The sequence below is a fragment of the Mustela nigripes genome, chromosome 1 (genome assembly GCF_022355385.1).
Source record: "Mustela nigripes isolate SB6536 chromosome 1, MUSNIG.SB6536, whole genome shotgun sequence".
NCBI classification, from domain to species: domain Eukaryota; kingdom Metazoa; phylum Chordata; class Mammalia; order Carnivora; family Mustelidae; genus Mustela; species Mustela nigripes.
The window spans coordinates 238,076,289-238,104,209 of NC_081557.1; the positions used below are offsets into that span (position 1 = coordinate 238,076,289).

Consider the following 27,921-nt stretch of genomic DNA (forward strand, 5'->3'; position numbering starts at 1 on the left):
ATTCATGTTGAACCACCTAAGGCCAGAGCTTAAGCTCTTAACAGAAGCGGAAAAAAGAATCATGCCGGTTCACTTCACTTCCCAAATGATTGTTAAAGTCCATGAGCTCCTGGCTATTACTGTGGAGTTTTAGGACCAGCTTGATGTGAATCACTGTTACTTCTCACAATGAAATACTCTGTATTTCCTTATGCTTGACCCTATTTGGAAGTGGTAACTGGTGTTGTCTCATCTTTTAAATTTATTTATTTATTATATTGAATATATTGGGAAAAAAAAATATATATATATATTTGTTTAAGGAAATCTCCCTAACTAACAGGGGAGCTGATCTGGGCTCAAACAAGACTGACCTTGGAGTAGAAAATGCTACCAGGTGCTTGACTTGACTCCTCTCTTCAGTACCCTTTTCTAGACTGGCCAGAAGAAAATGTGTTCCCTGCTCTGGGCAAGGTCCTGCTTGCCAGACCAGCTACGGATTCTTGCTACAGCCTTTCAGAGGCTAGTCACAGTGCTCTTGAAATTAGCTGGTGATCGACATAGAAGAAAATGCCTTTGGCTTGCTTGACCTTAGGCCTTTTGTTTATAATGCTAGCCTTACTCCTAAATTCTGGTGACCGGTTTGTTCTTACAAGCACGTGATCCCTGATATTTGACCATGGTATCAACCAGGGCCTGATCCATCTTGACTTTTGGTTTTCTCTTAAAATTTCCACATATGGTGTGAGTGTGTGTGTGTGTGTGTGTGTGTGTGTGTAGATGTATATGGTTGTGTTTATGGTTTAAGGATATTGTCGGACATCCCCAAGGCCTGTTATGACAAAATATAACCTTTGGCCATTTTCTGGAGACAAGTGAAAAAAAGCAGTTCAAAGTTTTATGTGGACAGATATATTTAAAACAGTGCCTTTTTAAAAATCTTACAATAGTCCTTGGGTAATTTGGTTCCTTTATTAGTTTTCAGTGTAATGACGCACAAATAAATTAGCATTTCTACCTCAACTGCCTCTTTGCAAAGAATAAAAGTTCTCATGTCAAGGTAAATAAAGAGGGAGGCAGGGGCTCAGAGAGAGTAGACAACATGGGAGCCGTACTGAGCAATTTATGTGCTGACACTTCCCTTTTATGTTAACAACAAAAAAGAAAAAAAAAAAAAAACTTTGCCACATGGTGAATGTGAAGAAAACACTTGTGTGGCTCAGTTGTTTGGTGTGTAGAAGTCCTTTAGTCACTAATTTCTTTCCAACCCCATATTCTGAAAGATTCCAGCTTTTGACATATCCCTGACTCCACACATGTGTAAAATGTAGTCATCATCTTCCAGAGGTGAGGTCCGTCCTCTGTTTTGAGCTCCTGGGACCCACTACAGTTGCTAGGTCACAAGAAAGAATAAGCACCACGAGAGAAGTGTTTGAAGCCTATGGGGTAGGTGGAAATTGGGGAGTTTCTCAAGTCTTGTTAGCTGAAAGCCGTCTACATATAAATGTACAGTTTTTCAAAGTTTTATTTATTTGAGAGAGAGAGAGAGAGCACAAGTGGGGGTAGCGGGTGGGGACAGAGGGAGAGAGAATCCTAGGCAGATTCACCACGGAGTCCGGAGCTGAAGCAGGGCTCGATCTCCCGACCCTGAGATCTTCATCTGAGCTGAAATCAAGAGTCGGACACTTAACCAACTGAGCCACCCAGGTGCCCCAAATGTGCATTTATCTGTATAGATACACCCAGCCCTTAGACTTCACAGTTAGGTTTCTGGATTTTTCTTTCAATATTGAAGGGAGATGATCTGATCAGAGGGTCTTGTTTTCAGAAGCAGTCACAGGGCCTAGAGAGCAAGGGGCTTATCCTTGAGGGGCAGGTTATGGCTTTTGAAGCTACACCATCAAGCTGCACCTCACCCTTCAGGGCCTTCTGGCCTCCTGTCCCAGGAGAAAGCATTTTCCCTCGGGTATAAGTTGAAAGCTCATGACACACGAAAGCAGATGTAGGAGTTTAGAAAACTCAGCTGTGCCATGGCCAATGTTTGGAGACACCCAGGGGTCAATGAGCGAAGCAATAGAGCGAATAAAATGTTGACCTTCCTCTCATTTTGAGCTGGAGCCTGATACCGCCCTGAGATTTTTGCTGTCCATGAAACCACATTTGAATCAGTAACTGGGAGCAGAGCCAGTTCAGTCATGTGCCTCTCTAAGTCCCAGCTGAGAGACTGACAGTAATGTGTTTTTGAGTGATTTAAGGAAACCCAGAGGACTGTTGACCAGGAGATCTCAACATTATTAGCTTCCTTCTGATCTGTCAGGGTTGCTAGTCAATTTTAGTTTTCCCCAGATTCTGTCTGATCTCTGAGGCCATGCTGGATGAGCTTCTAGACTTTCAGATTTGCACTGACTTCCACTTACATTTCTTTCTAAGACTTTAGAGGTCCATAAATTACCACAGGCTTTTGGTCCCAGAGCAGGCACAGCCCTCAGCTGAGATGAATGTGCTTGGTAAATGTGTGTGTTGATGAATTCGATTTTTGTAACTAGCCCTCCAGTTTTGGAAGAAATAAAAGGAAGCCTTATAGACATAAGGAGATAAAAATATACTTCATAAAATCAAAATGTTATTTATAAAAAAGAAAAATATTCCCATGATTTGGGTGTAAACTGGGCCTTCTTTTAAAAAATTGTAAATTTTATGGTGATTTACAGGGTTTTTGTAAAGTTTGACTTACTGTCTTCTCTGATCTTCGATGTAAACACCATTGCATTTCATCTCTATTTATTTAGTGATAACATTTGGTTGTTAAGTCACAGTTCTGGATTTCTTGTGTCAGCAGGTTCATTAACCTCAACGTTCCAGGTCCTAACTCTTATCTGTTGGTGTAGTAAACTGTTGCGACCGATGTAGCCATATTCCAACACTGATTGCATTAACAAAACCATAGAGTAGTTGGAAGACAATGTTAATGTTGGATGTTAAACAAGTTATCTAAATTCTCAGTGGTGTTGTTACAGGGTTTCTTTGTCTCTGATGTCCCTGGTCCTTGCTAACACTGCTTCACTTCGAAGAATGGAGAGGTGGACCAGACTAAGAGTAGGGGGCAGCAAAGCAAGTTTATTGAGTGATAGTAAGTTTATTGAGCCATACTATAAAGCTCCTGAAGAGGGAGGAGATCTGAGAGGTGTTCTGATTTGGCATGTAGATCTAGGAGTTTTATGGGCTTCTTGGTGGGCTGTTATAATCTGATTAACCTTCGAGGTACCTGTCACCGAATCAGGTTTTCATCATCTATCTATCACATGGGAAAGGGTGGAGGGCTCCTTCCAGGGTGGTGCAAAATTTTTTAAGGGTAGTTTCCTCTTAGTGGGGGGCCCTTCATTAGTGTCCTGGAAAAAATGCCCATTACGTTTGACACAGTGTTAAAATGTGATTTGACTGCAACAGGCTGAGTGACCTCGGACAACATTTTTTAAACCTATTTGATTCTTAGTTTCAATATCTGTACATTGGGGGAAAATATTTCACTTCTACAGTATCATTTATTCACCTCCCAAATGTTAAACTGAGTAGCTGCTCTGTGCTAGGCACTGTTCTAACCATCGGGATACAGTGGTGAATAAGAAACACACGGTCTCTGTCCTCATGAAGCTTGCCTTCTGGTGGGGGAAGGCAGACAATAAATAATCAAATAAACCAGTTCTGAGAGTCTTAATTGTTATACAGTAAGAATGCCTTGGCAGATAGAGGCAGCCCTGCATCAGACAGGGTAATCGGGGCAGGCTTTCCGGAGGGTAAGGCTGACCAGAATGATAAAATGGCACTAGCCTTGTGAAGGCTGGAGGGCAGGAGTGTTCTGTGCTGGGGAGTAGAAAATGCAAAGGCCCTGAAGTAGGACAGAGCATTTTATTTTATTTACCTATTTTTTTAGATTTTTATTTATTTATTTGACAGACAGAGATCACAAGTAAGCAGAGATGCAGGCAAAGAGAGAGAGAGAGAGAGCGAGGAGGAAGCAGGCTCCCCACTGAGCAGAGAACCCGATGTGAGGCTCAATCCCAGGACCCTGAGAATGACCTGAGCTGAAGGCAGAGGTTCTAACCCCCTGAGCCACCCAAGTACCCCAGGACAGAGTATTTTAAAAAACAAAAGACTGGCTTTACGGGATGGCAAAGTTCCAACCACGTAATGTGTTTGAGCCATTGTAAGGATTTGGATATTCTCTAAGTGCTCTGGAAATCACCAGAGACTGTAAGAAGTGTAATTACATGGTATGATCTGTATTTTTAAAAGTGAGCTGCTCTGTAGAAAATGGACTATGGCACAGATGTTAAGAACGATAGCAGGAAGAACAATTAGGAAGCTTAGGCTGTATTCCAGGTAAGATGGTGATAGCTGGGACGAGTGAAGAAGTAGCAATGGAAATGGAGATAAAAAGATGGATTTGGAGGGGCGCCTGGGTGGCTCAGTGGGTTAAGCCGCTGCCTTCGGCTCAGGTCATGATCTCAGGGTCCTGGGATCGAGTCCCGCATCGGGCTCTCTGCTCAGCAGGGAGCCTGCTTCCTCCTCTCTCTCTCTGCCTGCCTCTGCCTACTTGTGATCTCTCTCTGTCAAAAAATAAATAAAATCTTAAAAAAAAAAAAGATGGATTTGGGATACATTTTGAAGGTAGAAATGATAAAGCCTGCTGATAGGTTGAGGGGGAGGGGCTCAAGGGAGATAGCTGGGGTAGTTCCTTGGTGTTTGGTTTGACAAGAAGAATCAATCAAATGAGGCAAGACTCTAGGAGAAGAAGCTGGTTTGGACAAAGAAACCAGGAGTTCAGTTTGGATATGTTAAGTTCAAGTTGCTTGTTAGGATTCAAGTAGAGATATCGAATATGTATATAGGAGTAAACTGTAGACTATGCCACCTGGAGCTTAGGGCAGAGCTCTGGGCTAGAGACGCAAGTTTGGGACTCACTAGCTTTGCTAGGAGAGAGGACTCAAGGAGAAAGAATGAACGGAGAACAGAAATGGTCCAGCATGAGCCCTGGGGCTCTCCAGCACCAAGATGCCGCATTGACCAGAGGGAGTCAGTGGGTGTTGTTCTCGCTAAATCCCGCAAGGACGACAAGAAGCCTGGTTCGGTGTTAATGCTTCATCTCGTTTATTTAATGCTTCATCCCTCGTTTATTTCATCAACTTCCTTAACTTATATGTGGCAGGGTGACCAATAAGGGGCCAAGCAATGGGGAGAGCCAATGAGAGTCCTGTTACTATGCTGATTAAATTTGAAACAGCCAATGACTATGTCCTCCTTTAGGCAGGCTTCACCAGAAAGTTCGTTGTTTACTTGCAGCGTATTTTGCTGGCAGTGAGCCAAGTGCCATCTTGTAATGGTGGGGACTTTCCCGGCCGGAGGCGGTCCCCGACATCTCCCCCTTTTTTGTTTTATGGCAGAGATCATGCCTGTCTTAGGTCGTCAGTAGCAGAAAACATCCTTACCCATCATCAGACACAAGATATTGATGATCTCTGTCCTGTCTTAGGTTGGTATGTTTCTCTACTGATCTTACCCGTCTTTGACTACCGATCTAGCATGCTTAGCCATATCTGGGGAGATGTCCCAGCCCCTATTGACATAAGGGCTTGTACTATAGCTCGGCTCTGCTCTTGCTGCTGTGTTCTCCATTGGCGAACTTTTCTGAATAAAAGCAGAATGCCAATAAGAAGGAGGACAAGAAGACCAATTGTGCCAGCCCATTGTTTGGTGAACTGGAACATATTGCTGAATGTTTGAAATAGCTCTGGGAGGGAAGCTGGTTGCACACACGTCCTGTGGGAAAACACAAATGGAACCTCTGCTCCAGATTAATACAGGATCTGGGCCTTTCCATTATCCCGTAAGGATATCCTTCCAAAGAACTAAGGGCTTGGGGGAAGAATCCATATGGGCTGAATGTCTTTCAGCTGCTGCTTGACCGTTTTTATCGAGCGTCAAAAAATTTAAAAATTTAACAGTGTGCCATTGGCCTTTAGAAGGTCCTTTAGGGAACCCTCTAACCTCGACTTTGACAGTCCAGATCCCATAATTAGAATCCCAACCTAATGGCTGTTCCGCGTATACTCGCCGCTAAATCCCGGCTCTAAGGCCGCCCTGCTTCTTATTGTGGACTTGTACAAGTTTCCCACCACCTTTGTCATGGTTCTACCCCGCTTACCTGCGGACTTCTCCCTTGCAAGGTTTTTCTATTTTTCTTAATATTTCCCGGGTTTCGACACCATTTGTCGTTCTCGCTAAATCCCACAAGGACAACAAGAAGCCTGGTTCGGTGTTAATGCTTCATCTCGTTTATTTAATGCTTCATCCCTCATTTATTTCATCAACTTCCTCAGCTTATATGAGGCAGGGTGACCAATAAGGGGCCAAGTAATGGGGAGAGCCAATGAGAGTCCTGTTACTGTGCTGATTAAATTTGAAACAGCCAATGACTATGTCCTCCTTTAGGGGGGCCTCACCAGAAAGTTCATTGTTTACTTGCAGTGTATTTTGCTGGCAGTGAGCCAAGCGCCATCTTGTAATGGTGGGGACTTTGCCGGCAGGAGGCGGTCCCCGACAAGTGGGAGAGTTGGAAGAGGAGTAGTTGGGAGAGGGAAGACACAAGAACATTTTGATACATCCAGCGAGAGGTTAACTGTATTTGCTGCTGCTGAGGGGTAAATATGAGGATAGAAAAGTGACGCTGGACAAGAGCATTCACCAGAGCAATGGGGACAGAGGCCATACTGGGGTGGATTGTTAAGAGAGTTATAATCCACACAAAGCAAGTATCTGGGATACATATGTGCTTAATATATGGTAAAAATTACTGAGAAAGGACTTGGTGTTCGATTTCACGGATCACCTATAAAACCCATTCTTCTTGCCTCCTTCCCCCATCCCCTAATTCCTTTGCTTGGAAGATCCCTCACCACCACCACTGCCCAATTTTAAGTTTTCCACTCTCCCGTATTCGGGGGATGAGCCATTATTAGTCCAGGTCATTCTTGGTGATGTCATTCCTTCTGTCAGTGACTAGTTTAGAGCTAAGTGTGCAACCTAACCCTGGCTAGTGGGATCTCAGGGGCAGCCTGGTGTGGGCTCTTACAAAGAGGGCTCTGCTAATAAACGGATATTCCCAGGAAGAAATGCCCCTCTCCTTCATAGTATTGGTGCCTCTTTTTGGAATCTCTGGAATGGCTGCCACCATATGCCTCGCGACTGGTAGAGGAGCCCTCATGGATAAAGCTATGGATGGCAGAGGGGAAATATGGAAATCATTTGTGTACAACTGGCTCTTAGTCTTATGGCAGAACAAAGACAATCTTCAAATAATAAGTGTTTCTCTGGATACAAATATCACACACACCGCTCTGGATGAATGCCGATATTACTACAAATTACCTAGTACCTCTAGACACTGTTCTAAGCTTTCCTTATTACTGTGCAGCTGGGTAAACTGAGACCAGGCGAAGTGAAGTGATTGATCTGGGGGTATCTGGCCAGTAGGATGTAGAGTGAGGATCCCGCCCCCACCCCGCCCCACTGCGGTCATCATTACTAAACAGGACGTCTGCAAATAAAAACGCGTTTGTTAGCTATCTGTACTTAAAATGATGGGTTGTTTTTAGATTATTTCCTTATAGACAGCTGATTTGAGGCTGAGTCAACCAGTGAGCCTGGGAATGCCGAGGAAGTGTGTGTCAGCAATCTTTGGTCAGGGTACACACCGGAAATGCCTGAGTCCAGTTTCCAAAGATTAGCATAAAGGAACACCTGAGTTGTTTACATTGCTAATTTTAAAACACATACAAAGTAAAAATAACTACAGTTAATTTAGAACTTAGTATCTATCTTGTATTCAGGGCTTTAGGTACATTGTTTCTCCAAATCCTCGTGGAATCTTGATCCTTGAGAAGATATTTTATACAATTTATCATCGCAGAAAGTAAACTGTGGAGAGTTTAAGTGCTTTGCTCCATGCTATTGGATTTTAATCCAGGTTTGTCTCATTCCAGAGGCCACACCTTTGACTAGCAAATGAATGCATTAAATTTTAACTAAAATTATGGCATAATCCTGGAGGCTGTCTAGCACATGGAGGTAGCATATCATCTGTAAAAGGGTCTGTGCATAGAGAAAATCCTTGGAGGCAGGATATGAGATCAACAGTAATGTTAAGAATTATAGTTAATTTTAGTTTTCTTTGTATATCTTTGTTATTAAAAGAAAAACTGATAAGTAGTTGGTTTTTTTTTTTTTTCAAATCATATTTTTTCATCTACAGATTTGGTGACTGGAGGCTGGACAGAGATGTATTTTTTGAGATCCCATAGGATCCCTTTGCTCCCAACCCCCTGGCCAATTGGGCTGTTGTTCCTTTCTTTTCCATTCTAGCTTCAAGGACATTTCTAGGTGAGGAGATATTCACTTCTCCTCTTTTTGCTTACAAAACCTGTTCAGGGTTTGTAACAAGGGTTGCTTGTTTTGTTTTTGTTTTGTAAATCACAAATGTCTTCCCTCCATCTGGGTGGGCAAGACTGAGAATCAAATTTTTCATGTCTTTGCCTCTCTGCTCCTAAAAAAATTCCAAAGACAAACAGAAACCAATTGCCCTGCTGTTTATTTTGGGTTGGGTTGATTGGTACATTAAATAAGTGAAAGCAGTGTTTTCTTCTTTCATCATCTGTAGATAAAAGAGGCGTGTGTGTGTGTTGAGTTGTGGGAGTTCCTTTTCTATGAACTCTAACTAATGCCACATACTTAAGCACCAGAACATTGGATGATTACTTAGTAAACAACTTGAATCACCTCTCGGATTTCTACTACATCAGTATTTGCAAAGCAAACAGAACCTTGATAAGACCCAGGCTGATTGCAAAATGAATTTCCTGTATATGTTGCCAACAACTCTTTTTTCCTGACAGTCCAGTTACATTTTGCAGGTTTGTATTGCTTTTCAGGATTTGCATTCTGCCACCTTCGTATAAAACTTTGAAAGATATTTACAGAATGCTGTTAGTAATAGCATGAAACGCAGGAGGCCAGGTTGGAATGAAAATCTTCTGCAAGAAATTCAAGGGAACATTTTAGAACTGAATAGTATTTCATACAGGAAATGGCAGTCCTTCTTGTGATAAGAGCTGAAATACTATCAAATTCAAGTGATTGTGTTCTAAGACATTAAAATTCCATGCAATATCCTGAAATCTGAATTAGAAAGTGGATATTTAATGAACGACACTGCCTTTCACAGCCATCTTTCTTTCAAATGTACTGTTTTGTTAGATCTTTAAAAGCACATTTTTTTTAAAAGTTAAATTCAAGTTCTATTAACATATTGGCTGTTTTTCCTTATTAATACATTGGCAGTTTTGGTCATTAAATTGTTTTTCTTGTTTCCGCTTTCGGTTTATAGCACAAACCAGCACAGCTTCCAGAAGCCCCTAAGAAAGAGTGTTCTTTTTTTTTCTTTCTCACTCGGGTTTTATGCTGAAATCATTCTCAAAGTGAAGAGATTACCAGAGGAATCTAAAAACTGGCTCTGTCTAAAGTGCCTGATTGTCTTGCCTCACTCAGAGGTAATGACCCATTCTTTGTCCCTTCAGGAAGAAAGGAAATGCCTGCCCACGGTCCTGCAATGATGTGTGTGGTGGGCAGGCTTAGAGAGGTTAGCTCAAAGGTTTATGTAAATTCTCTCTATAACTTGGAGGTAGAGAAATGAACTTTTGATCATAAGCATTAATTTTGCAATATCAAGAACACTTATAGGGCACCTGGGTGGCTCTTGATTCTCAGGTCATGATTTCAGGATGGAGCCTTGCATCAGGCTATGTGCCTGGTGTGGCACATAGCTATGTTACACCACAAAAACTTCCAGGATTTAAAAATCTGGGTGCATTTTTATCAACATTTTTTGTGCATATCAACACACAAACATATTTATATATGTAATTTAAATTTGGCCCTGTTTAAAATTTTGTTTCCTTTTGTGTGTGTGTGTATAGTACTATTTCACAAGCATTTTCTTATTTTCTCAATAAATACTTGGAAATATTTTAAATGGTATGTGCTATTTCACTGTACAGAATGTAACATTTAAGCATGAGCCAGTATTTGTAACTATTTATAAATTTTAGGGCATTTAGGAGTTCACCATTTTTCCCATTATAAGTCATTCTGCAGTGTATATAATGGCTACTATTTATATAGCATCAACTGTGTGGCAGGTCTTTCTTACCACTTTACATGTATTAAGGACATGAATCCTTCCAGCAGAGCTTAGAGCTGGGTAATATGATGATGTTCATTTTATATTAGGGGAACCAAGCATAGAGAATTTGGCTAACTTCCGAGTCTACACTCCTGGCAGTCAGTGGAACTAGAACCCAATCTGAGCAGCCAGACTCAGAAGTCCCCAGCATAGAATTTTCAATTCATCCCAGTATTTTCTGAAGTATAGATTTCTAGAAGCATAATTCATGGATGAAAAGATATAAATTTACTGGGGCGCTTAACTAGCTTAGAGAAAGGCTGTACTAATCTGTATTTTCATATCACATTATAAGGAAGCTTGTTTCACGACATTGTTATCATCCTTGAGTCATCACTTAGGCAAAAATCTTTGGTCAATCTGGTAGGTGAAATTTAGTATTTTATGTTGCTTTATGTACGTTTCTTCTGAGCCCAGTGTTTTAGGCTACAGAGGACGGTCTCTAGTTGATCTGTGTTCGAACCTGGGCGGTGTCTTTGTACAGGGTGGTTATGTGAATTAAGTGAGTCAGTTCTGGTTCTTCTAGAACAGAACTTGTATACAGAAAGCACTAGATAGCTGCAGGTTATATTCTTATTTGTAAGACTATAGGCTGTGTTGGGGTTCAGACACACTATCCCCAAACACGGCATGCTGGATACTCCAAGCTGAAGGAATCTGAGAAAATGGCAGTGCTGGAAGGACTCTCCGGTGTCCCCTTCCTCCCCAGAGCAGGTCCTTAGACCCGGTTGTGAGAGGTGTGCTCCCCATACCTGAAGAAAGAAAAGAGCAGCATTGTGGTCTCTGATGCCCGAGAGTGGGACACCTAGAGGAATTGGAAATGGCTGGCCTTTTCAAGTTTTGCCCAGTTTATTACCTTTGGCTCATACCCCTTTGTTCTATCACATTTTCCCATGACTTTTTCCATCAAACATAGTGTAAAAGCACTCAGGGTTAACCATTTCTTTGGGTCTTTATTTTATGAAGACCCTGTATATCGTGTAACATATATATTCAGTACATTTGTATGATCTTCTCTCTCTCAGCGTACAGTCAGTCTGATTAGAGAGCCCCAGTTGAAGGATCTACATACATAGATCCTTTTCTCCCTTACATAGTAAGATGAACATTATTTCCTGTGTTGGTTGGCTGTTTGTATGTTTCCTTTGTACATTTCCCATTTGGGTACATTCCCAAAATGAGTACATGGACTCATTTTCAGAAGATTCATAGACAGAAGATTCTCTACAACATTCCTTTAAGATAGTACTGCAGTATTTTCATTAAGAGGGAAAAGAGACTCGGTATTGATTGAATCAGACGTTGCATTTGAATGGAACTCGTAAAATAGTGTGCATTTAAGGATTATAATACTATGAAAGAACACCTCCCTTTGGTTCAGTAATCAATGTGTAGACCAGAGCATGCATTGCTTTTGCAATTTAAAAAGAAAGGTAATGGAAAGAGTCAGGTTTCGGTGGAACACAAAATACAACAAACACATTTCATTACAGAGCTCAGAGGACTGTGTAACCATCTCTTCGAATTACAAAATCAATCGTGAGTTGGACATTCGGGGATGAAAACACCAAAATGCTGCAGCTGCTTACTAGTTTGGGGAGGAATGTGCTTCGTGTATAATTAATAGAGGTAAGCCATTACAGAGAACAAAAAAATAAAATTAAATCAAGTAAGCATACCTATCAACTGCTGGGAAGAGGTGAAATAGGGTGTGAATCATTTTATTTTGGCTGAAAGTCTCATGCTTTGATAATTATAGTGTGAGGCTTTATATCCAATCTCCTGTGAAGCTGAGCATCTTCCTTAAGTTAAAGAAACATTAGATGTAACATTAAAGCAATCAATAGAACTAGCGTGAACCTAGAGCCAAAACATTTAAAGCAGAAAAGGAAAAAAGCCAGATTGGTAGATCTGCACAATGTACACGAAAGCCAACAAATTCTTGTTTAATTGGGTGTATGCAGAAAGGGATTGAACTCACAGTTAGCGAGGAAGAAACCCAAGGAATGGGGAAGGAAGGGCCCATTACTAGATTATTAACAGTAGTAACAAGGGTGGCAGTGGGTATTGGAGTGTGTTCTTTGGGCATACACTGTGCAGGGCACTTAACGTACAATACTTCTTTAACCACCAGCACAACTCGGGAGGGGAGTATTATGGTCTTCCCAGGGGCCCACAGCTATTGATGGACATAGTGGATCTTCCAAGGCGTGTCTCTCTTCAAAGTCTGTAGTCTTAACCACTTGGAGATATTGCCACAGCCTTCCCTAACCCCATTATTTTTGGCTCTTCTCCATTTCTGCCCGTTATTCATTCATGCCCGTATTCATTATATATCACAATAGTTACAGCGTTCTTAATATAGGCTAAGCCCTGTGCTAACATGCCCTTCACATAACGAAGGGAATCTGATGGCAGTGTTTCTGCCATCCGTGGAACTTGATCAGAGGAGACGAAGAATTGCAGTCTCCTGATAATCACCATCATCAGAAAGCATTTATTAAGTGTCTCCAAAGTGCCAGACCCATTTCTAGGCACGGTCCTTGCAGTCTATATAATTTTGGCTGCAATGCTTTACTCTCGTGTTATCCCCTCTGCTTTGCATGTAAGGAAACTGGGGCTCAGAGACATTGCACAGTTGGTTCAAATTGCAGTCAGTGTGACGTGCCCGATCTGGGATTCCAGCCCCAGCTGCGGGAGCTCTCCTGCTTCATTACTGCATCACGCTGCCTTATTCCCATGCCCTTGAATGCTTTAGTCGATTTCATGTCAGAAACTAATTCTCAGTGCCACCATCTTCTCTATTTTTCCCACTGCCCTGTTGCTGCTCTGCTAGTCACTAATGTTGCCAGAATTCTCCACAGATAGGGTCATTTTTGTACAAAGTAATGTGTTCAGAATTATGTGTTAATACTGGTCTCTACCAGCCCCTATCCACACCTCCTGCCAGAAACACACACACACACACATACACACACACACACACATTTGCACACACACACTTGAGTGTGCATGTGTGCACCTGCATGCACGCGCGCGCGCACACACACACACACACACACCCCTTTACCATAAGGGCATGCATTAAATGAACTAATATTCAATATACTAATTAAACAGTTTCCAGAGAAGTCAGACCATGGCAGCTTTTTGCTTTCAAGACACGTCTATGCAAATTCCGAGCAATTTTCAACTGCAGCCGCATTAGCCATAATGCCTCTAAATCAGTCTTCTTTTTAGGAGGCCTCATAATCTTGGGTGCTGTGACGCAGCTTAGACCCATCTTTCCAAATCATTTCAATCACTCCTATAAATGTGTCATAAGCATATGCTAGCTCTGGCAAAGTGATAAATCTTCCCTCTACTGTAACTATATGCTGAGACGTGTATCTGTTTAAGGAATATATGGGCTATAAGAAGCAGCTCTGTCTTTATATGCTATGGGTCCTTTGAAGAGTGTTAAAATATTTCAACATTAAGTATCTTAATTGAACATGTAATTCTGATATGGTAGGGTACCTACTTGGGGGTACAGTTGGTGGACATCCTCTTCAGGTGTTAACACTGTTGTCTTGCTGCATGACCTAAGACAAGTTACTCAATTTCTCTCTAAGTCCAAATTTACTTTTCTTAGAGTGGGGATGATATCTTTAGTGACTTTAATACCTAGCCAAAAATTCTATGGCATACTTCCCATCGATTGGTTGAGTCTATGTCCCCTGCTTTTGAAATGGGTGGGCTTGTGACTGCTTGAGCAATAGAATAGTGAGGTGACACCATGTGACTTCATGAGGGTTGTGTGGCTGCCATCTTGCTCATAGGAACACTTGCTCTTGGAGCTCTGTACATCCATGTAAGAAGTCTTGATATCCTCAGTGCACCAAGTACTATGGTTAACAGTCTCAAATGAGCCCAGGTTTCCATCCTTCTCCACCAAGGTGCTTGACATGAAAGTATGACCATCTTGGGCCTTTCAGACCTGCCCATCTGTCAGCCAGATACCACTGAGCAACTTTCATTTACATCATGTAGAAGTTTCACCCAGCTAAATTCTGCCTTGATTTCTGGCCCATGAAATCATAAAGTATAATAATAATTGTTGCTTTAAGCCACTGTGTTTGGATAAGGAAAACACTGTTTCATCCTTTGTGAAGGTTATTGTAGGACTCTTAGCTCAGGGCCTGACTTGCAGTAAACAATCAATGTTAGCTCTTATTTTAATTTATTGAGCATCTACTGTGATTGCAAAACTGAATAAAGTGTTTTGAGGCATAGAAAAGCAAACACACACACTTTGCTCTTATAGATTTGGAAGTGGCAGGGAAAATGGATACATATGAGAAGATAATGTACATACCATTTGCGTAGTAAATATTATAACTGTCAAAAGAGTTCTAAGAAAGGTGAGGGAATCACTGTGAAGAAAGTGGCCCTTGCACTCTGCAACTGAGGCATCATCTTCAGGGAGAGAAAGGGAGTATTTATTTGTTCATACAGAGACTGCGTAAGATAGTTTATTTGATTTGGGACAAGGGGTTGTATTTGAATTCCCATTTTATAGATTAAAAGATGAGAGAGGTGATGTGTATTTTTTTTTATTTCTAAGATATATTTTTTAATTTTTATAAGAGAAAAAGGACTTCTAATTGATTAAAAATATAACATATTAAGACCATTGGGGATGCAAAAAAAAATCCTGTAGAAACACATATGTACACTAGTCTATGCAACCACACATAGGATATAAAGAATTCTATTTATGACAGAATATATCTTTGCTTCCAAGCTACTAAGTACCATTTATAATATTTTTCTATGTATTATTATATAACAAGAGCAACTCAATAGATTCCAAACTCCCAAAATGGTACAAGCCACAGTATTTAACATGCAGCACGAGAGTAGACATTAAAAACTAAAATATAAACACAAGAAAATTTGCTATTAGAAGGCACTATCTTAAAACACTCTTGGGTGAAACAGAAATCAAAACTGCAGAGCACCTGGGTGACTTAGTTGGTTAAGCATCTGACTTTGACTCGGGTCATGATCCTGGGGTCCTGGGATCGAGTCCCACATGGGGCTCTGCACTTAGTGGAGAGTCTGCTTCTCCCTCTCTTTTTGCCCCTCCCCCTGCTCTCTCTCTCAAATAAATAAATACATTCTTTAAGAAAATCAAAATTGCAACTACGTGTTGGATATGTCCTATATCTTGATCAACATGGTGATTTCATGTGTACATATGGGTGTGTTTATAGTTGGGTTCTTTCCATAAGAAGTTCCATGGACTTCTGTTTCCAATTTGTGTTCTTCCCTTACAACTATGATTGTTTCATTATTTCTCAGAGATTTTTGTTAGAAAGTTTGATTATAACCCCCTCTTCGCCCTGTTGGAAAGGGAGGGATTGCCACCCTAGAGTTATTGGGGTGGTGGGACACAAAGCAAAGGATGGCTGAGGTCAAGAGTAGTTCACAGAGGGAAGGGGCACACCACGCACTCTGCAGGACCACACAGATTTGTGCTCAGGAGCAGAGTAAACAATTGGGGGGCTGTGGGATTTATAGACTTTACAGAATCAGCAATGACTCCTGGTTCCTATGGGAGGGTATAACTTAGCTGATTTGAATAATTCCAAGGGTTTATTGGGAAATGAAAACTACTACTCAGGGATAATCAAGAACCATGCTGGTCTTTTTGGCAAGGAGGGTCTTTAGGCTAGGCAACCTTAGTACAGGAATAGATGGGGAGGGGAACCTGTGTTTAGGCTGTTGGAGGCTCTCGTGATTTTACCAGATATGTAAATTTTATTTTATTTTATTTTATTCATTATTTTTTTTAAGATTTTATTTATTTATTTGACAGAGAGAGATCACAAGTAGGCAGAGAGGCAGGCAGAAAGAGAGAGAGGAGGAAGCAGGCTCCCTGCTGAGCAGAGAGCCCGATGCGGGACTTGATCCCAGGACCCTGAGATCATGACCTGAGCTGAAGGCAGCGGCTTAACCCACTGAGCCACCCAGGCGCCCAAGATATGTAAATTTTAAAAGGAGCACGTGATACTGAGGTTTACTTATCAGCCCTACACCACAATATAACTAGCTTAGGATGCCAAAGTCAATGAAAAGGGGAGCTTGGATTTGAACCCAAGTGTGTCTGGACCCAGGTCTGTTCACCTGGCTCAAAGGCTCTGCACTGGATGCAAATGAAAGAGAGAGCAAGTATATGAAGACAACTGAGTGAGAGCTGCTTCTTTTTTGTGCACTCTTTCATTGAATTTAATCTGATTGCAAGGCACCCAATATCCTGAGAATGCTCATGGGTATTTTATGACAGTGATAAACGATGTTACCATTGGTGGAAGGGTACACAGGTGAAGGGTATGCACGATTACTTTTGTAACTTTCTGTGAGTCAATAATTATTTCAAAATTAAAAATTAAAAACAGTGCTCCTGGAGCCCAAGATTCTAAACAATGGTCCTAGATTTGGAGATAGTCGCTGTAATCACTATAGGGCAGTAGAGCTGGAGTTGATCTTGCAATGATTGATCTAACACTTTTCACTCTTTCACATTTCATGTCCTTGTGTCCTTCCATATCAGCCCAATTCCGTGGTAATTACTAAAGTCATTCTTTTGCACACACTCCTAATTCCTTGACTCTTTTATAGTCTTTGGAGTCACTGGCTAAGCCCTAGCCCTGGTTGAATCCAACTCTGCTTCTGCTGTGTCCTTACCTGAAGACCTGGGTCTTGCTGAAGAAAATGACACCAGGATGGCTGGGATCATTTTAAACTCATGACCCTGAACCTCTAATCGTCCCTCAGTGCTACTTGATACCATAGAATGTATGTTTATGTCCCTCCCCAAATTCCTATGTTTAAATGCGACTCTCAGTGTAATGGTATTCAGGAAGGGGGACATTTAGGAGGTGATTAGGTCATAAGGGTGAAGCTCTCATGAATGAGATTAGCGCCATTATAAAAGAGACCCCACAGAGCTCTCTCACCACTTTTACCATGGGAAGACACAGCGAAAAGATGCTGTCTGTGAACCAGGAAGTAAACCTCACCAGACACTGAATCTGCTGACATCTTGCTTTGGATTTTCTAGTCTTCAGGATAATGAGAAATAAATTTCCGTTGTTCATAAGCCACCATATTCTCTTTTAGCCATCCAAGTGGACTAAAACACCTGGCAATTACTCTTCACGTCTCATTTTCCTTAATGTCAAATGTATATACATTCTCTTCTTTCCTCAAAGCTCCAGCATCTCCTTTCCTGACCCCATGCTTGGCTTTTTACGTCACTGTTCAAATTAATGGAACTGGGAAAGAACGTCAGCAAGCTCCTAGGACTAGCCTTTTACCCACAGATTTTACCTCTCTTCCCATTGGTGTAATTGAGCTTTGCGAGCTAAGTGAGACCCACTCCTCTGCCAGTGTGTTAGACTCAGTCCCCTCCCACTCAATGCTCAAGGACAAGAACAAGGACAATGCTTGAGCAATTATCCTCTCTGTCTTCTAGACCGTCACTTTCCCACTCAAGTAGATTATTCCCATCCACATACAAATGTCATTATTTCTTCCATCTAACGAATAACTTGCCCACTTTACCCTCTGACTTCCTGTTCCTCTTGCAACAAAACATTTTGAAAGGATTTTCCAGATACACAAACTCTAAATCTTCCTCTGTGTCTTTTGAATTCAAACCAAACAGTCTTTGGGCCCAGGTACTTCATGTCATGGTCATCAATGACATTTCACTGCTAAATTTAGGGGTCCATTGGCCTGTCAGCAGCATTTGATAAGCTTAATCCCTCATTCTTTCTTGACATACTTTCTCAACTTGGCTTCTAGCACAGTGTCTCCTGGGATTCCTCCTGTACCAGTAATTGCTCCCTTCTCAATCTCTTTTGCTGGTTTCTTTCCCTCTATATCATGTCTTAATGATAGAGTGCTCCCCATCTCAGTTTCGAAACTCTTCTCTCTCTCTCTCTCTGTCTCTGTCTGTCTATATTCATGTCCTTGGTGATCTTCATCAATTTTATGGTTTCAAATACTGAGAATGTGCTGGGACCCTCAAAATTTATAGCTCCAGCTTGGATCTCTCCCCTGTGCTTTAATTCCAGAGTCATATGTCAAGATTTCTACTTTGTCTGATAGGAAGATCAAATGTAACATATCCAAAGCCAAAGATCCCAATGTTTCTCCCAAGTTTCAGTGTTTTGCAGTTTCCTCCTACTCCATTAACAGAAACCCCACAAAACTCTCTTTTCCTCACACTTCTCATTAAGTTGGTCAGAAAATGGTTTTGGCCCTACCTTGAAAAATGTACTCTAACCTGACAGATTCTCACCCCTCCACTGTCACCACCCTTGTTCAAACTGCCATTGTAGATTATTGCAGAAGTTCTCTGTGTGGGAAAAAGTCCTGTGCTCTACCTCATAGCCTCTCAACCTAAGTTCTTACTCCAGCCATTGCTTCCACACCTGGCTGCTTGTTAAGTGTGATCTAGTGGTAGCTCCCCTCAAATTATCTCTAGCTTTCTCATCTCTTGATTTCCTCCAGAGCTTCTTTGCCTCTCCTAAGTGTGATATCCATGGGAACTTCCTCATTCTTTTGCTTTCCATTTTCAGATCTGGAAGTTAAAGAGAATTACGTCTCCATGGGACGACACCTGACCAATAGGGAATGAGAAAAATGGTGGGAAAAAAATGCCCTCTTCCATCTTTTGGGTGGACAGTTCTGAGTATCAGCTTTGAGGCTTCCCTGCATGGAATCCCACTTGCTCACAGCAGCTAGCTTTGTAAAGACATTCACTGGTTCTGGTTCCCTGTTTTATTCTTCTCAGGGGCCCAGTTCTTTCCTTTGGGGTCACTTTACAAAATAAGCTATCTGTGGGCAGCCATTGTGTCAAACATTGCTTTTGGGGAAATGCAGGCTAAGCTTCCTTCTAGTTGGTCTCCTTCTTCCATTCTTGCTCCATGCAGTCTCATCTCAGCTGAACAACTGAAGTGATTCCTTTTAAAACATTGATCTAATTATCCCACTTCTCTGTTTACAGTATCTAATGGCTTCCCATCTTACACAGAGTCAAAGTGGAAAAGCATTGTAATCCATTCATAGGCCCTACTAAATCCATCCTTTCTGATTTTATGCCACCTGATCTACCTTCATGTTATCTACTGGTCTCTTCCGTCTGGTATCCCTGTCCTCTTTGCTGTTCCTTGAACACCCTAGGCATGCTTCTACCTCAGGAGCCTTGAACTTGCTCTTCCCTTTTCCTCCAGTTCCCTGCATGGCTCACGTCCCTCCCCTCCTTCAGATCCTTACTCAGATGTTACCTTCTCAAGAAGGTCTACCCTAGACAGTCTGTGTAAAATTGGAAACTTTATTTGCCAACATGATATTTTCTTTGCTTATTTTGTCTTTCTCCATAGCATTCATTTAACAATTAATATTTAATTATTTTAGTATGTTATTTTCTTTTTTAGTCTATTTCCATGAGGATGTAAGCTCTAGGAAGGCAGGGAATTTTGCTCATTTTCTTCATCCTGTATCTTTAGTGCCAAAAATAGTGTCTGGCATGGAGTAAACGTTTAATGTATATGTGTTAAATGAATGAATGAATAAATAGTCATCTTTTTGGTGTTTCAGGCATCTAGGCAGCTATAAAGATGGTCACATTAAAGGCAATAGATGTATTCTTTCCTAATCTTCTTTATCTTTTATTCTGTTTATAGTGTCTCCCAAACTCAGAAGTCTGAGTAGAGCCAACATACAATAGGAAACTATGGAAGGCTCTGATATTTATTAACTACTGAATGAAGATTTTTAAAAAAATTTTTGTTTATTTTTTATTTTTAAATTTAATTTAATTTTTTCAGTGTTCCAAGAGTCATTGTTTATGCACCACACCCAGTGCTCCAGGAAATACATGCCCTCCTTAATACCCACCATCAGGCTCACCCAACCCCCCACCTCCCTCCCCTCCAAAAGCCTCAGTTTGTTTCTCAGAGTCCAGAGTCTCTCATGCTTCATCTCCCCCTCCGATTTCCCCCAATTCACTTTTCCTTTCCTTCTCCTAATGTCCTCCGTGTTATTTCTTATGCACCACAAGTAAGTGAAACCATATGATAATTGGCTCTCTCTGCTTGACTTATTTCACTGAGCATAATCTCTTCCAGTCCCATCCATGTTGATACAAAAGTTTGGTATTCATCTTTTCTGATGGAGGCAAAATACTCCATTGTATATATGGACCATATCTTTATCCATTCGTCTATGACTCTGCAATTGCACTGCTGGGTATTTACTGCAGAGATATAGATGTGGTGAATGTAGTTTTTTTTAAGGTCACTTGGAGAGGTAGAACTAAGTAGAAGGAAGAGTATTCATTATAGACATTATTCGATTTGGGGATATCTTCTACTTAGGTAGAAGATTCAATTGTGTAAATGAAGTGACAGAAGGCAATGAAGATGTAACTGTCCAAATGTCTTGATTACATTCTTATGACTGAAATCCACTAGTAGAGATACATAGGCATTGCAATTTCTGCTAACATTGAATACCTGGGAGATATAACAGGCAATTATCAGTGATTTTCATGCAATTATAAATTGGTTCTAATAATATTTCTACTCTAGTTTTGCCACATTCATTTTATTAATACAGTTCTTTTTGTTCAATTTATTATTCTTCCTTGGCTAATTCAAATACCATCAAAAAAGAAAATTCACACCACGCTTCCCCTCAAAAACATACTCTTTTTTAGTTAATTACTGTCATTGTATTTAGCAAGCAAGCTATTGCTGCAAAAAATGCTAAGATTTTTATGGCAAAATTTTTTGAACCTAGGGCAACTGTAAATCTCAATTACATTGTCACAAAATTGTCTATATTTATAATTAAATTTGAAAATTAGAGCCAGTAATTTGGGTCTGATTCATTTGAGATATATTTATTTATGTCTTCCTAATATTTAGGACATACTGGCCATTCATTAGAACTTCTCTCAGTATCATTTGCCACTGATTGGGAACTTCCGAATTCAGCTTGTTTTACCAATCTAGACCTACTTTGCAATGTATCCAAAGTAACTTTATTTTATATGGGTTATAAGTAGTGAATGAAAGCAAGCATAAGTTAATGTTTTTGGCTTGAAGTACAGAATATTTCAGAACATAAATTTTCTTAGTGTGTGGTTCTAATGATATTATATAAAGGCAGTTGGTCTAAAAATGCTATTTTTTCTTAAAGGAGATAGCAGGCAAAAACAACGTCATAAAAATACATTGTATTTGTATCCCATAATTCTTACAGATCATGTTAACTTCAGAATTTCTGCATAAAAACAGTATATAGTATTAATTTGGACTCAGGTCTTGCCCACTAACTAGCGGGAAAGCTCATACCCAGATCTTTTCCATTTGGACTGGTGGTTTTGTGAGTTTTTCACATGTGCTCTAAATATTCTCTTTCTAGAGAGAGAGTACTACAAGAATTGAGGGAAAAGTGGGTAGGGATGAGCACATTCCTAAAAGTGGGAACATTTACTGATCAGTGCTGACATTACTATGTATTATTAAATATGCAGTGTTTTAGTTCCTGTGACCAGCACCTATCTTACCTCTCCTCTGCTTCCCAATAACCCATGCTTCACTTTTCAACTTGCTTTTAAAAGGACATCATCTTGGGCATGTGGGTGACTCAGTCCATTAAGCATTTGCCTTCGGTTTAGGTCTGATCCCAGGGTCCTGGGATCGAGTTCCATGTTGGACTCCCTGCTCAATGGGAAGCCTGCTTCTTCCTCTGCCTGCTGCTCCCCCTGCTCTCTCTCTCTCTCTCTCTCTTTGACAAATAAATAAATAAAAACTTTAAAGGATATCATCCTAATCTATATATATGAGGAGAGATAGTGGTGGAGACAGCTGGTGAAAAGTAGAATTAGGTAGAAACTAGGAGCAGGCAGAAGCAGGAGTCAGGTTGTATGAAGCCATATAGAAACTAGTGGAAAAAAGTCAAGTAAAGTGAAGGTCATAGAGGCAGAAAAGTTCAAACGGTGACAGGTTGTCCTGAATACACAGAGGCTCAGCCTTCTCGAGGTGACACTTGGGAAGTAGGTGGAGACTGTGGTGTGATATGCTTCTGACCTCAGTTTCCTATCCTCCTTGGGACCATGTGCTTGAAGCTCTGCTCTGCTCTTTAGAGAGTCTGTGTCCTTTCCAGGCCTGCAGTGTTCACACATCTCGTGGAGTCTTGGGCTGTCCTGGTCCCTTTTTTCCCCTACAGAATATTCTGGTTCAGGGTTCGAAATCTTGAGAGATTTGTTCCAGATATATGCCAAGGGATCAGTAGGTCCTACAGTGGAGTCCCCCTCTTCCAAACTAGTTCTGTGAAACTTACATTGACTCAATGAGAAGAAATGGGAATTTCAGACAGATCAGAAAGGAGACAATTTGGATAGATAATTTGGTCTTTGATGCCTCCAGAATTCCATCTCATAAGAGATCGTTCTAAAGTGTTCAACATTCAGAGAAGAGATTTAGCTCGGAATCATAGGATTTTATAGCTAAAGAGGGATTATTTCTGCCAATACTTCCTAATCTCCTAATCGCTTCCTGTGCATGTCTCCACAGCAGGTGCTCACGTAGTCTTTGTTAACAAACAACATTGGCTGAGAAAGAAACGTTTCTGTTTTAGAATGACATCTGGTGTCAGTATTTGTGATGTGCACAACATAGCTGGTAAAATCCATAGTTGAAATAGAAAAGCAACTTTTTACAGATTGTGGGACTGGATTGTTATCAGATATTGGCACTTCAGTGGGTCGGTTTAATTCTCATTTGGTTGCTATAGGTACAGCATTTTTATAGCAGGCTCTATCTAGGAATGGGGGAAGTAAATTGACTACTGAAGGGATTTTAAGAGTGCTGGAAAAGCCCTCTGCCATCTGCTCCCTAAAATACTTCCCTTGTTTTCTGGTGCCTGAAATTTCACAAATGGAGCTTCAGATTTCCTCTTATGTTTCCTTTCCCTCTGAACACAAAATAACCATATAGATTCACCTAGGGAGGTGCTATAAAAACATCGCATGCTTAGACCTGACCCCAGAGTGTCTGCTCTTATTAGTCTGGGTTAGAGCCCAAGTACCAGTGTTTGTTAAAGCCCCTAGGTAACTTTAATGGGCATCAGGGTTGATCAGTGCTGTCCGTGGGACACTAAGGTGTGTCCATTTGCACCTGAGATGGCTGAGTGTGGGCATTTTGCTTTTGTTTTAGATCAGCGATCTTCCTGAAAACCAGGCTACTAGAGGGGAGAAAGGCAGTAAAGAAAGAGAATTCTGGACACTAAGGGAAGCCAAGCGGTCAAAACCAAAGACTCAGAGTGGAAGCCATGGGATTTCCAAAGCCAAGTGCTGTCCATTTCACTGTGCCGGAAGGCCAGGCTTGTTTGTATGGATGACAAACAGTGAAAAAATGCCAAGCAGAAGCGTCTGTTGCCTCCCTCCCCTTCTCTGGGGCATTCCAGCAGCCATCCTTGTGTAGGTCGGGGCTCAGGGAAAGGGCACACACTCTGATCTGGAGGCAGCCCAGGGAGTTTTAAGATGCTGTCGCCACAGTTGCTGTTGCTCTGCAAACCTATCCAGGAGGTGCATCGTCTCTCCTTTGATTGGAAGTTCCAGATTAATGGTCCTGAAAATCGAATTAGCTCAGTGACTGTTCAAAGATCCGTGGTGATAAAAAAACAAGCCAGCACACAGAAACCACCCGTGGTTAGTTGCCCGGAAGCTTTTCAGCTTGGAGTTTTCAGGGTTAAAGTGAATCTGAAATGGTAATACAACAGAGGCAGATCAAGGTGGCGGTTATAGGTAAAATGTTACAAAATATTCTCAAGTGTCAAATGTCTTGGAGTGAGCAACCAATACCTAGACATTCTTTCTTCCCAGCTAGCAGTCCTTTGCTTTTCTTTGCTTAGATACTCCTCAAGTTTTCAAAACAGCAAGAGTGGTCAAAGAAAATACATTAATTGAAAGTGGGGTAAAGGGAGTCTTTGCGGGGAGTTAACGTATCCTTTTAAATTGCCAGAGGTCCTAGAAATGTTTTCCCCCTATAATCAGAAACTGAGACGTCTCATTAAGTTGGCTCCCTGAACATGCTTTGGAATGGGTCCCTCCAGGAGTGGATTTCCTTGCAGTAAAGCCAACATGCCCCTCTCCGCTACACTAGCTTTCTGGGGCCCTAGAAATGAGTTCTTTTTCTTTTCTCTCTTCCTTCCTTCCTTCCTTCCTTCCTCCCTCCCTCCTTCCCTCTCTCTTTCTTTCTTTAGATTTATTAATTTCTTTCAGAGAGAGAGCAAGAGAGAGAGAGAAAGCTTGAGTGGAAGGGCAGAGGGAGAGAATCTTGAGCAGGGCTAAGCATGGAGCCTGATGCGGGGCTCGAACGCATGACCATAAGATCACGACCTGAGCGAAAACCAAGAGTTGGACTCTTAAGCCACTGCGTCCCCCAGGCGGCCCTAGCAATGAGTTCTAATGGTCGTATGTTTTGTAAAATTTGAAAAACATAAGGTGCTTTAACAGCAATCAGTTAAGACTACTTGGTCCCCCTCCAGAATTCTCTCCTGCTGTGTGGGGTCAGAGAATGCATTTTTTGGGGGGATCTGATGAGGGGAATTTATGAGCTACTTTGCATAGTTTGCTGTCATCTGAGAATATACCTGCGTGATTGCTCATCACCCTGGCGTACACATAAGCTAACTAAACCATGCCCACTGTATGATGTGTCTGGCATCTTGACTTAAAAGCACAGTAGTATGCCATAAGCCAGCTTACAGAAACATGTAGGAAAAGGGGTAAAACAAACCTTGGAATATATGGAGACTGAAACTACTCTGGAAAATTCTCTCAACTGCCCTTCAGATGTGGAAAATTGTAAATGGAGGTTCACACTGACACCTAACTAAAGCTGTTCTTTCTAGTCAGTAACACGTCATCTTTTTTTTTCCTTTGATGAGAATTATATGAAATAGAATTTGTAGAAATTCCTATGTTTATAGAGCATAAACCGAAAGCAGTAGGATTAACTGCAGAGTTGCACATTTTGCACATTCCAGCACATCAGATGGAATGTCTTACCTTAGTAAAGTTTGGCAGTTCCAGATAAAATTGTCTCCCATAAAGTAAAACAATTGACTATGCTCAAAGAAAGACTGACTTATTCTGCTAGTCTCTGTATTTAAGTAATGTTTCAAAATTGTTGCATGAAGAGGTAATCAAAAAGAATGCAGCAAAAAAAAATTAAGAAAATGTAGTATAGAGAGATATTCCTGGAAGGAGATAATAAATATATTATTTTTCAGGGTTTTATAATATTTTAATTTTTTTAAGATTTTATTTATTTATTTAGAGCATGAGAGGGGGAAGGGGAGAGGGAGAGGGAGAGAGAAAATTTCCAGCAGACTCTGAGCTGAGCACAGAGCCTGATGCAGGGCTTGATCTCACAACCCTGAGATCATGACCTGAGCCAAAATCAAGAGCTGGACGCTTCACTGACTGAGCCACACAGGTGCCCCTGGAATGTTTTTGTTTTTAGTCAGCTTTAAAAATTTTATAATTTGCTGTGACTTCTTTTATTCTAACTAAATAGCCCTGTTACACTTAATCTTATATTCTCAATTTTGAATTCTTTTCTTAAAGAAGGAGCTTCCAAATTGTGTTAAGTGGCAGGGTGCACAGAATGTGGATCTGCCCCCTGTCTTTCTGTGGCAGCCATTTTCTCATGGTATGGACAAGCTCTAAAGTGTGGGTATAGAAGGGAATCGTGGCCCCTGAGCTAATACTTTTCTGCTTGGTCAAGAATCAGAAGCTAGGTTGTCTTCTGAACTCTGCCATTTATTGGCTGGATGGTCAGACCCACAACTCTGAGGGAAGGGAAGGGGGAGAGAAATGTTATTTAATGAGCATTCAGTAGTAAAATGCCAGTAAAAATACCAGTACTTTTTCTTTATACAGTGTCTCACTTCATTTCACAACTGGTTTGCAAGTGTGGAGGAAGCTGTGATGAATGGAAAGATGGAGAACTTCTGTGAGTGAGTGCTCTGGAATTACAACATATATCTGTCTGGCTTTATGGACAGTGGATTTTTGTCCTGACTTATAGATTTAAGACTCTAAGCTTCCTCAGCTATAAAATGAGTGTAATTAGGTCTTATTTACCTGCTTCCCAGGGTTGTGTCAGCAGCCATCAGTTGAGGAAGCCTGTGAGAAAGCACTTTAGATATTATTCTATAAATATGAAATAACATTAATACCCGAGGATTAGAATGCAGCCCATACGATTTGAGGTATTCAGTTATTTAACAACTCTGAGACACTGTGGCAAGGGGGGGGGGGGGTTCTTAAATATGTTTTCCAGGTAGTGGTACGGCACGTGTTCTGTGCCAACTACCTTGGGGTTAGCTGTTTCCTGCTTGGACACCAACAGGGATGTGTCTCTTCCTACTAAATATGTTCTTGGTTCCACATCTGGGTAGAGAGCAGAAGTGTGGAAGGATAATCACAATAGTAAAAAGAGATACAGAGCTTAGAGCTGAGTTTGGAGGAAAAAAAAAATGGCACTGAATACACAGCCTATGAGGGGAAGTCATCATCCAACAAAAGCAATTATTATAGATTTGGTCATTTCCATGAACCTTGTACCTTTGTGGTGTCTCAGAATAATATGGTCAAAGTATTACAGGCTCAAATAACAAGGTTACCACCAGAATTTTCAAGAAGATAAATCCAAATCGGACCAAAACAGAATTTCTCTTGGTGGGTTGGGTAAGGAAGAGTAATTCCTGATAATTCATGACTAAGAAGGAAGTTTGGTTAGCCTCAAGGATGACACTGTTGAGTTATTTAAAGAAAGTTGTGTATGTTCATGTTCAGCGTAAGTGTATCTGAATATAGATGGTTTCTTCGGTTTAGTAGTCCTCAAAGAAACCACAGTTATTCTTCAAGTGATATGAATATAAAAGTCATCCTACATATTTCCATAGACAGGTGCTTGAACTAGGTAGATCATACTCTGGTTATTGTAGTCAAGATTCTGGCTTCTGTACAAGGCAGAACAGGGTCAGAAAAAGTACTCGACAAAGCATATTACTGCGTGGACTGCACAACAGGGAAGAGGGAGAGGCAGGCTCGATCCCTTGATGCCTTTCCAGATGGAAACTTTAAAAATATATTTTGAAACTTTTATGTAGTGGAGGTGGTAAGATAAACGTTTTCTAGGAAGTTGTATGGACAGAGACATGTATTCATTCATTAATACCAACCAAAATATTTGTCACACTCTGCTATTTTATCTGCTTTTTAATCCTTTGATCTCTCTCATAATTTTCTAACTTATAGACATTATAGAAGTGTAGAGTTCAGGACAGTTTCTTAGAAGATGTCGTTCAGGTTTCCCATTTCATTAGCTAAATTATTCATTCCCCAGAAGCAGACCTATGTCTGACTTTATTTGGTTTTAGAAAGTTGGCTCACTTTGCTGACATCAGACTTACTGAAATTATAGAAGGGTAGGGATAAATTACTCAAAAGATAAAGTAATGTGGTAAAGGGTGTTTTTAGTTTTGATTTGATTCTCTCTACTTTAATGGGA

General features: G+C 40.9%; 1 protein-coding gene across 4 annotated transcripts in view; it reads left to right on the top strand.

The window, feature by feature from the left end:
- Positions 1–27,921, top strand: part of GRXCR1 (glutaredoxin and cysteine rich domain containing 1) — a 317,659-nt gene that overhangs the window by 123,840 nt on the left and 165,898 nt on the right. Inside the window, exon 4 of one of the 4 annotated variants that reach the window (XR_009400916.1) lies at positions 26,286–26,358. The exons of 2 other annotated variants lie outside the window; for them this stretch is intronic. The gene's annotated coding sequence lies outside the window, so the exon portion shown is untranslated. Of the gene's footprint in view, positions 1–11,766; positions 11,886–26,285; positions 26,359–27,921 lie in introns of those variants that run through there. One more of the 4 variants, XR_009400914.1, reaches the window with a different exon arrangement.